Source organism: Bubalus bubalis, chromosome 15, assembly GCF_019923935.1.
Source record: "Bubalus bubalis isolate 160015118507 breed Murrah chromosome 15, NDDB_SH_1, whole genome shotgun sequence".
NCBI classification, from domain to species: domain Eukaryota; kingdom Metazoa; phylum Chordata; class Mammalia; order Artiodactyla; family Bovidae; genus Bubalus; species Bubalus bubalis.
The window spans coordinates 56,786,295-56,796,118 of NC_059171.1; the positions used below are offsets into that span (position 1 = coordinate 56,786,295).

The 9,824-nt window shown below is 42.2% G+C and overlaps 1 non-coding gene across 1 annotated transcript; it reads left to right on the forward strand.

The window, feature by feature from the left end:
- The first annotated feature begins 9,425 nt into the window (after positions 1–9,425).
- Positions 9,426–9,532, forward strand: LOC112579248. Its single transcript, XR_003103747.1, has one exon. It is a non-coding gene; the product is annotated as a U6 spliceosomal RNA (small nuclear RNA).
- The last annotated feature ends 292 nt before the right edge of the window (positions 9,533–9,824 follow it).

Here is a 9,824-nt window from a genome sequence, read left to right on the forward strand (position 1 = left end):
TCAAACCCATAGAATGTGCACCAAGAGTGCACCAGAAGGCAAACTATGGACTTTGGGTGATGATGATATGTTCTTGTAGGTTCATTAGTTGTAACAAATGTTGCCTCTGGGGATGCTGGTAGTGGGAGAAGCCATACATGTGCAGCTGCAGAGAGTATAGGGGAAATCTCTGTACCTTCTTCTCCATCTTACTCTGAAGCTAAAATCGCTCAAAAAAAATTATTTTAAAAATGCTAATTTCTGGAGCATAGAAGAGAAGGGAAAAAAATATAGGGAGGAAGTTAACATTTCCTGGAGACTTAATTTGCTCTGGAAACTAGTACTTGGCGCTCTGGTCCAGTAAAGTAATCAGAGGTGGAGAGTAGGTGAGAACAAAAGCTTAGACTCATCAAATTTGAAAGACTGGAGATGGTGGAGGCTGTCAAGACATTATTTTTGTGGGAAACTAGAGTATACTGAGGCGAAGGCAATGGCAACCCACTCCAGTACTCTTGCCTGGAAAATCCCAAGGACAGAGGAGCCTGGTGGGCTGCAGTCTATGGGGTTGCTAGGAGTCAGATACAGCTGAGCGACTTCACTTTCACTTTTTACTTTCATGAATTGGAGAAGGAAATGGCAACCCACTTCATGTTCTTGCCTGGAGAATCCCAGGGAGGGAGGAGCCTGGTAGGCTGCCGCCTATGGGGTCACACTGAGTCGGACACGACTGAAGCGACTTAGCAGAGCATATTGAGGAGAAAGCAATGGCAACCCACTCCAGTACTCTTGCCTGGAAAATCCCATGGGTGGAGGAGTGTGGAAGGCTGCAGTCCATGGGGTCGGGAAGAGTCAGACACGACTGAGCGACTTTACTTTTACTTTTCACTTTCATGCATTGGAGAAGGAAATGGCAACCCACTCCAGTGTTCTTGCCTGGAGAATCCCAGGGACGGTGGGGCCTGGTGGGCTGCCATCTATGGGGTTGCACAGAGTCGGACACGACTGAAGCGACTTAGCAGCAGCAACAGCAGAGCACATTGAAATGGTAAGGAAGAGGGCAAATGGAGGAACAAACAAAGACATCAGATCAGATCAGATCAGTCGCTCAGTCCTGTCCGACTCTTTGTGACCCCATGATGGCAGCACGCCAGGCCTCCCTGTCCATCACCAACTCCTGGAGTTCACTCAGACTCACGTCCATCGAGTCAGTGATGCCATCCAGCCACCTCATCCTCTGTCGTCCCCTTCTCCTCTTGCCCCCAATCCCTCCCAGCATCAGAGTCTTTTCCAATGAGTCAACTCTTCGCATGAGGTAGCCAAAGTACTGGAGTTTCAGCTTCAGAATCATTTCTTCCAAAGAACACCCAGGACTGATCTCCTTTAGAATGGACTGGTTGGATCTCCTTGCAGTCCAAGGGACTCTCAAGAGTCTTCTCCAACACCACAGTTCAAAAGCATCAATTCTTCGGCGCTCAGCCTTCTTCATAGTCCAACTCTCACATCCATACATGACCACAGGAAAAACCATAGCCTTGACTAGATGGACCTTTGTTGGCAAAGTAATATCTCTGCTTTTGAATATGCTATCTAGGTTGGTCATAACTTTCCTTCCAAGGAGTAAGCGTCTTTTAATTTCATGGCTGCAGTCACAATCTGTAGTGATTTTGGAGCCCAGAAAAATAAAGTCTGACACTGTTTCCACTGTTTTCCCATCTATTTCCCATGAAGTGATGGGACCGTATGCTATGATCTTCGTTTTCTGAATGTTGAGCTTTAAGCCAACTTTTTCACTCTCCTCTTTCACTTTCATCAAGAGGCTTTTGAGTTCCTCTTGACTTTCTGCCATAAGGGTGGTGTCATCTGCATATCTGAGGCTACTGATATTTCTCCCGGCAATCTTGATTCCAGCTTGTGTTTCTTCCAGTCCAGCATTTCTCATGATGTACTCTGCATATAAGTTACATAAGCAGGGTGACAATATACAGCCTTGACGAACTCCTTGTCCTATTTGGAACCAGTCTGTTGTTCCATGTCCAGTTCTAACTGTTGCTTCCTGACCTGCATACAAATTTCTCAAGAGGCGGATCAGGTGGTCTGGTATTCCCATCTCTTTCAGAGGCGCAGGCGGCTGCGACGGGCGTGCTGAAGCGCAGCCTAGAGGAGCCGCCCCATGTCCGAGGTCAGGGGCAGAAGCCGGGAGGATCCCATGCCCGAAGAGCGGCGGCCAAGAGGAGTTACCCCACATCCGAGGTCAAGGGCAGCGGCTGAGAGTACCAGACTGTGATGGCGCAGGAACGGCCCAGAAGAGCTACCACGCGTCCGAGATCGGGGGTGCGGCCAAGAGGAGTTACCCCGCGACCGAGGTCAGGGGCAGCGACGAGAGGTGTTACCTTGCGTCCGAGGCCAGGGGCGGCAGGCGGGAGGAGCTACCCCACGCCCGAGGCCAGGGGCAGTGGCCGGGAGGACCAACCCCATGTCCAAGGAGCCTTGGCTGCGCAGGCGCAGGAGGGCCTAAAGGAGCTATCCCACGTTGAAGGTCATGAAGGGCGGCGGTGAGGAGATACCCCTCGTCCAAGGTAAGGAGCAATGGCTGCGCTTTGCTGGAGCAGCCGTGAAGAGATACCCCACGCCCAAGGTAAGAGAAACCCAAGTAAGATGGTAGGTGTTGCAAGAGGGCATCAGAGGGCAAACACACTGAAACCATACTCACAGAAAACTAGTCAATCTAATCACACTAGGACCACAGCCTTGTCTAACTCAGTGAAACTAAGCTACGCCCCTGGGGCAACTCAAGACGGGCAGGTCATGGTGGAGAGATCTGACAGAATATGGTTCACTGGAGAAGGGAATGGCACACAAAGACATAAGAGCAGAAAATGTTTAGTCATACTGAGAGCTAACATTGGGGGAGCTTTTATTATTACCAGTCCTACTTTAGCATGAGGACCTTGAGGTTCTAATAATTTAAGTGACTCTGAACAGCAAATGAACCATATCATTTGATCTACAGTTAGATTCTTTGAGAAAATTCTATGTATTTTTCTTGAAACATTTGTTAGTCACTAAATAAAATTAAAAAAAAAAAAACTATCTCTCATGACTTGGGTCTGAGAAGAGCTTGGGGTGTCATGTGTCTCACCCGTGTAGATCTCTGAGCATCCCCAAGCCAGAGACATGTCAGCACAACACCTGGGAAGCCTCTGAAACTTGAATGCCCTGGGGAATATTGCCCGCAGATAGTGAGAAAGTATCCAGAGTTCCCCCTAATTGCCAAAGGGTCCTGCATCAACCCTTGTGGAAGAACAGGCCTGAAAGATCAGTTGGATTAGAAAACATCAAGCTTAATAAATATATGTGGGGAGTCTCTCTGTGACTCAGTGGTAACTTTCCATCTAGTACATTCTGTCTTAGAAAGCACTTTATATTCCTAGTCCCCAAATACACAGTGACAATTGACATATTTGCTTATTGAAGTTGGAGGTCACAATATATTTCCTACCCAGCACCCTGTTCATACCATATGAAAATTAAATATATTCCTTAGAAATTGAGAAGCATTTAGAACATAGGGAGTTGACATGGAGACACCTCCCACAGGACTGTGAGTGTGCAGTCCACTGAGGATGTCAGGCAAAACCATATGAGGTAGGAGGCGAGAGAAAATAATATGAGAACATTTTTTATATCACATTTTCCCTACAGTATCCAAAAGGACTCTGTCTAGAGAATGGAAGAGAAGAAAAACCTCAGTCATGCTCCCCAGCCTTCTGCCAGTCTTCCACTAAACCTGACTCTTGCTCACAGAACAAAGAGTCAATCTGCTAAGTTCATTGGTCTCTCCAGTCAGTTAACCTGAACCCTGTTCTGTGCTAGTACAGAAAGAGCCTGGACTAGTATCCTCAAAAGATTTCAAAGGTCATGAGGAGGATGCTTAGCAAGACACATAGCCAGGACCTACACCCAGCAACCCCCCAAAAATTCTCATATAATGCAAAAGGAGGATGAATTAACCTGAGAGAAAGAGATTGCTTCTGTCTTGCTTACTCTGTGGCTCACAAAGACTCCCTGAGTTATAGGCAGTTGACTTCCTGGTTAGTAGCAGGGTTTTTGATGATAGTCTTTTGTTGTTGTTGTTCTTTATAGCTGTGAGATTACATTCAGTGTTACCTGCTATTGTAGTTACCTGTGATCTTCACTCTTCATGCAATTAATATCTAATCCTCTAAGTGCAATATGGTGAAGCAATGGAGGAGGTAATTCAGCAAACACGATGAAAAGGACTGAAGAAACAGTGGGTCAAGTGCTCAACATAAAATGCATATAAAATATAAGAATTTGCAAAGGGTAAATTAATTTGCATGCTCTGAAAATTCCATTTTGCAGCGAGGCATTAATTTTTGACTTCAAGAGAAAGGTTTCTCAGAAAATGGAACTTAAAAAACTACTCGTTGTCTCTCTCTTTTTTTCTCTGCGTTTTTCTTCTCTTCTTTTCACTCTTCATTCCTCAACAAAACAAGAAAAAATAATCATATGGGCTTCTGGCACAGCGAAAGAAATGTGAGATTGGCTCTTCAGGGAATTTTTATTCTCAAGTGGATGTAAATGTATTCATCAATTCAAAGAAATGCATAGTGTGTTATATACACAATACATTAATAAATAGCCATGCATTAAAAAATAATGAGGTTTCCATAAAACAACATCCTGGGGTGCGTAGGGTCATAAAAAAGATACTAAAAGATGGAGAAAAGATTATGTGTAAAATCTGATTAAAATACAGAACCACTATCATATATGTAAGATGTAATAAATATTTTATTAGTTAACTATAAACAAAAGAACAAATGCAGTAGAATGTAATTAAAAATGTAAAAGTGAAAGATGTGATTTATTTCACTACAATCATATTAATATTACAAATGGTATGTAAATGGGGATCAAGCCTATATTGTAGAAAGAGTGGAAAGCAGCCATTCATTCTTATAATGAGATTTCATCTCTCTCTTTTTTTTTTGATTTACATTTGTTTAAATATTTCAAATAGTGAATGAATAATGTTGCTCTTAAACCTTACACAGCTTAGCACATTCTCAAATTTCCATCAGCCCTTGGACGATATTTGCATTTTGGCAGACAGTTTCCAGGCAGAACAACTAATTGTGAAAATACAAGAAAATTGACTGGCAGAAACCAAGAGTATTTTTAGTGCTGTTGGCTGAATGAGTTTGGCTTTGAGTAGTAACCCTGACTAGTGACTGTGCTGGAACCAAAACCAGCATTTTACAGAAGTTTCCTCAATTAAAACAGGTGAAAAGACCAAAAGGTAACATTCATCAACTTCTATTGGCTTAAAAACCATCAGGAGGTCTAAACTGCTAAGATTATGGGAACTGAATTTTCCTACCATGGCCTCCGAAACTGAGCAGAAAACCAGAAGCTTTAATTCAACATTGTTGAGACCCAGGCACACAAAACTACAAAAGATGCTGAGGCTTGAGGTACATCTTGTATTAAAAACCATCCCTTTCTCTGGCTGGCCCTCAAAGGGAAATTATATCTTCAGGGATTCTCTTCCACATCCCTGTAAAATCCATGCCATGTAAAATCGCCCTCAGGTTGGACTACAGTTTATTATCAATAAATGTTATTTGTTTATAACTTTCCAATGCTCCCTATTTGAATAATTATTTCATCTCTTTCTTGAGGTGCATACCTCACAAAAGGTAATAAAACATCTCTTTTTAGACAGACAGGAGACTGAGCTTCAGAAAGGACATGAATTCACCAGCTTGTTCAGCTAGTATGTAGCAGCATGAGTTTTGAATTCCAAAAGGTTTTAATTCCAACTTTCTGAACTTGTAGGCTCTGAGCTCTTACTATACCCCACTGCCCCAAATCTCATAGCATCCCCAATGGTTTTGGCAGGTTTCCCCTTTCTTTCTTAAGATGTCCCTGCTTCTGATCTGCCTGCCGCATTATCTTTACCTAATTTCCATGTTTCCCTGTCCTGTTATAAGTTGGACCTTCCTGTGGCCAGCTGTTCAAGTTTTACGTTGGCATGGGTCACTGTCCTCATCTCTGACATCCCATAACCCCTCCACAGGCAGATCCCAGAAATAAGCTCCTCTTACATTGCTTATTTTATCCCCATCTCCAGACAGCATCTGAAGCAGAAATGCATATGGAAATTTCTTCTAATTCAAATATCCCAGGTCAGTTCTCCAACTCAAAAATGATCATGAAACACCCCCTTCTCAGAGAGGCATTTCTGAATAAATCGAAGAACAGTATTTGCTTCTCTGATCTATCAGAGTATAAGTCAAGAATATTTTATCTGAACAGGTAGAAGGATGTCCAGATATAATGGTTTATACCAATTTGTATTTGTTTTCTTATATAGCAAGATGCTCAAAAGTAAATTGTTCTTGGTTTTGCTTCTTCAGTTTAAAACTGTAAAGATCAATAGCAGTGCTTTTCTCTTATCTATCCTTCATGGTATTAAAATGGCTGCTGCAGCCCAGCCATCACCTCTACATCCGAGGCAAAGAGCTGGAAGAAAGCACAAATTCAGTGGCTACAGGAGAAAAACAGAAAATTTTCTCAGAACTCCATATCAGACTTCCCCTTCTCTTTCATTAGCTAAAACTATGTCATATGCCCAACACTAACTGGAAGTTGGCTAGAAAAAAGTTGGAAATGGTGACTTGGTTAGCCATCCAAGAGTGTCTGCTACTGTCATTGAACCAAAGTAACTGTGATTCCTCACTGTGCAAATATTGTACCAGATGTTTATCTGCTCACTCAGTCAGTAAACAAAGCCTAATTGAGAGCTTTCTATGTGCATGGCATTATGCTCATATTATGGCAGGTAGAGAAATAAATCAAACACAGATGCTACCTTCAGAGGACACAGTCCTAATAAAAAATATATAGAATATGACATATGTAACATTTAAGAAGTAAACTTTGACTACCTTAAAATCTAGATAAATACGCTGGGCACTGAAGCATGGTAATAAATGAAGGTGCTTTTATTAATAAAACTAGCAAATATGGGACTCCCCTAACGATCCAGTGGTTAGGACTCCACATTTTCATTGCTGAGAGCCCAGGTTCAATCCCTAGTTGGGGAACAAGATCCCATAAGCTGCATGGTGTGGCAAAACAAAAATAATAATGATCAAATAAAATATTTGAAAAAACCTAGCAAACAGATGAAGCAGTCTATTTCAAATACATACATACAGGTCCAAAAGAGTATAAAATGTAGATAAGGGGAAATTATAATGGGAAAGAGTCAGCAATCGAAATTTTCTTGTAAGAAACAATGGGGAGATATCCTGTTAAGCCTAAGGAAGGAAAGGAAATGGAACAGTGGTTTCTGAAACAAATTTCATCAGAAATCCCTATTGATTTAAAAAAAAAATTGAGCATTTGAGCACTATTTGTATAGATAAGTTGTTCATAAGTTATATACATTCACCATTTTGCTAATATAGTATACATACAATAAAACACATAAAAATTGAAAATTTAGAGAAGTGAGATTCCAAGGTATCTCTGTATAAGATACTTGTCAATTACAGAGTAACCTGGCAGATGTCATCTTAAATAAATGACAAAAGTGAACATTACCACTAATAACTGGTAGTGGTGTTGAATCACTAAGACATGTCTGACTCTTTTCTGACCCCATGGACCATAGCCTGCCAGGCTCCTCTGTCCATGGGATTCTCCAGGCAAGTATACTGGAATGGTTGTCCTGCCCTCCTCTAGGGAAACTTCCTAACTCAGGGATAGAACCCGCATCTCCTGCATTGGCAGGTAGATTTTTTACCTCTGAGCCACCTGGGAAGCCCAGTAATTGGTAGGGGTATAGTAATATGATCTACCTTCTAAAGGACAATATCATTTATATGCTATTCCTACTAAAAATTCATACCTTGGTTTTAATCACAAGGAAACATCACACAACCTCAAATTAGGGAACATGCTGCAAAATACTGGGCCGGTGTAATTAAAACTAAGTCAAGACCATGATAAACAAAGCCAGCACCCTAATCTTTCCCATATCAGAGACAAATCAGGAGAAATGGGTACATGCTAATTTCTTTGAATCTTGAAATTAAGCCTTGTTTTAAAGAAGATAGGGCATACAATATAGACACTTGTACAAGGGTAGGAGTAGACCAGCAGGCAAATATTTTATAGAGTTCCATTACTTTAGTATCATACTCATAATTTTTATTTTTGTAATCGTGTGCAAGTTCTCCATGGTGATTGCAATACCATGATTGCAAACCTAAGAGCTCACATGGCTGGGGTGCCTATCTTCAGCACCAGGAAGGAAGAAGTGAGCTGAGGAGACTGTCCTTTCCCACCAGCAGGCTACGGGAGAACACACAAATCCAAGTGCGAGAGGCAGCTTGAAGGAGGAGACAAAGGGCAGCAGAGTCCCTGGGTCATGCCACCAGGAGGAGGATAGAGCAGCAGGGCCACCCAAACCATACGCAGGAATCTTATGTGTGTGCTTAGTCACGTCTGACTGTTTGTGACCCCGTGGACTATAGCCTGCAGGCTCCTCTGTTCATGGAATTTCCCAGGCAAGAATACTGGAGTGGATTGCCACATCCTTCCACAGGGGATTTTCCCAACCCAGGGATGGAACTCGGCTTTCTTGCGTCTCCTTCATCGGCCGGCAGATTCTTTACCACCTGTGCCACCTGGGAAGCCCGCGGGAATCCTGGGACCTAGCAAAACTGCAAGGGCTACAGGACAATAAGAAATGTAAGATGGCCAGAGAGAAAACTGATTCTGCACCAATAAAAGCTCTCTTACCAGCCCACCCCAATGATCGTTAGCCTGTTTATATTATCACCGTTGACAGACGTGTATTGAGTGCCAGCTGTTAGTTCCCCTAAGAATTCAAAAGCACCAATTGTGGGGAGAAGACTTAAGGGAATTGTTTTTGAATAGATCAAGGTAGCCATTAATATGGATCTCCCCATAGCTTTGTTGACCTGTGCCTGAACCCTGTCTGCTCTTAAGTCACAGCAACCTTCATGGAGGCACCTGCCATCCTTGACCTTTCAAGTATGACACTTAGAGCATCTCTTTACCCCTGGTCTTTACTCGTGGTCCATTTGACCATTCTCATCAACTTTCATATAACCCAAGATAGAGCTCTCAGATATGACTACCCAAAATGTCACTCCAGGAATGGAAGAAGAAAGACAAGAAAGGGGAAAGGAGGAGAATAATTATGACTTTAATAATTAGTAAAGTTCCAAAGCCTAAATCCTGGGGAAGGGAGAAGAGAGACAAAGTTCTTGGGTGGCTCCACTATGCTTCTGAAACCGTGGCAACACTATAATTGCTTTTCCCTTTATACTTTACTATAAAACATCAGTAACAAAAGCAGTTACTATGAAAACTGTAACAAACTTGTGTTTGCTTCCGAAGCACATATACGAAAATTGGAACAATACAGAGAAGATTAGCATGGCCCCTGCGCAAGGATGACACGCAAAATTGTGAAGAGTTTCATATTTTTTGAAAAGATGCTCAACATCGCTCATTATTAGAGTAATTCAAATCAAAACTACAATGAGATATCACCTCACATTGGTCGAAATGGCCATCATCAAAAAGTCTACAAACAATAAATGCTGGAGAGGGTGTGGAGAAAAGGAAACACTCTTGCACTGTTGGTGGGAATGTAAATTGATACAGCCACTGTGGAAGACCATATGGAGTTTCCTTAAAAAAACTAGGAATAAAACCACTGTATGATCCAGCAATCCCATTCCTAGGCATATACCCTGAGGAAATTAAAAATGAAAAAG